Source organism: Galeopterus variegatus, unplaced genomic scaffold (genome assembly GCF_000696425.1).
Source record: "Galeopterus variegatus unplaced genomic scaffold, G_variegatus-3.0.2 Scaffold3807, whole genome shotgun sequence".
NCBI classification, from domain to species: Eukaryota; Metazoa; Chordata; class Mammalia; order Dermoptera; family Cynocephalidae; genus Galeopterus; species Galeopterus variegatus.
In genome coordinates this window covers 88,276-89,880 of record NW_007729918.1, presented here as the reverse complement: position 1 = coordinate 89,880, position 1,605 = coordinate 88,276, and positions in this window count along the sequence as shown.

The window sequence follows — 1,605 nt, the reverse complement described above, 5'->3', positions numbered from 1 at the left end:
GCGGCAGAGGGAGCGCAGGCTGGGACGTCAGGGGGCCTTGGCTGCAGTTCCAGCTCTGGCAGCTTATCACCTCTGTTCCTTGCCTATTTTCCTCCAAGCCTCGGTTTCTTCTTCCATGGAGAACAGTGTCTGCACGGGTATGCACTTGCACGTGTATTTATCATTCACGCAGGTAGTTAGGCACTCTGCAAAGCATTTTATCTATGTGTAGCTTTGGGGCTAAAATATTATTAAACCTGCTGTACAGATGAGAAAACTGGGGATCCTAGAAGGAACTAGTTAACAAACGGTTAAGCTGGCATTGGGTTCCTGCCTGTTTGAGTCAAAAGCTGCATTTTCCCAGTTGTGCTCTGTGGTCTCTATACCTGCATTACTGAGTATTGTGTGTGGGGTGTCATGGCCTCTCTGTAATTGTTGCAGTTATATTTTGAAGATATGCTAGTCTGCATGCATATGAGTCTAGCTGACCCCATGCACATGGGCCTACTTGCCATGAGCAATACTGGGCATTGCTTGTCACTGAGAGCATTTTCATACACTAATAAGAATTAATAATTCATGTGCGGTAATATGCCTTGTGTTTTTCCCATCCCAGTTTCTTACTGGGTGAGAAAGTGGACCAGAGACAATGCTCCCTTGGAGGGAAGGCCAGGCCACCTGCATAGGTACCTTCATGGAGGACTTAGTGGGCCGGATTCCATCCTGCTGAGGGTGGGCTTGATGACTGAGGGGGCATTACAAGGTGTCACCAACCTCTTATTTAGGGAGTCCTTCATGCTCTGGGCTGGGGAGCTGCCAGGGGGCTCTAGGAACACTTCTCTGCCACTGAGCATTTCTATTTTATCTGACCTTTTGCAGTGTTGTTTTAAAGTGGGCACCCTATGATTTTCTGTACTTTGTCAAGCCTGGGCAGACCCTCCCTGGGAAGCAGATCTAGCAGGTCACAAGGGCTTTTCCTATTGAGGCTAATGTCTGGGTCACCCTCGTGCTTGGAGGAATTTTCCAAACCACTAATTTGTACCTTGCTAGGAGACATGAGTGATGAGTGGTGCTATATTAAGCTTTCTAAATTGGAGCACTGCTTTTGGGTACTAGATGTTCTCATTTCCTTATTTCCCTCAACTCAGATATCTGGTAGTTTTTGTTTTGTTGTTTAAATGGGCAGTTGGGTTTTTCAGAGAAGTATCTGGTCCCTCTCCTCAAGGTGCTAAATGATAACTTTTAGCAAAGTGCTCTTCAATTTAATTCAGCAAATATTTATCATGTGCCTACTAGATGTCAGGCTCGGAGCTGAGCGCTGCCAAGGATATGAAGATTGATGATTCATTGATTTATTTCTGCATCCGTCTAGTCATTCACTTAACACACACTTTTAAACACCTACTATTGACTGGTTAATTGTCAGGTGCTGGAGCTGGAACTGTATGTCAATTAGGCTTCAAGCAGCAGAAAACCCAACCAGAGTTAAATAAATAACAGTTTTCTTTTTCTTATGTAACAGGAAACCAGGAGTCAGGTAACTGCCAGCATTGCTTTGGGATATTTCTGCTAGTTTCTGAGCCTCTTCCTCGTGATCTCAGGATGGTTCCTATAGCTCCAGCCATA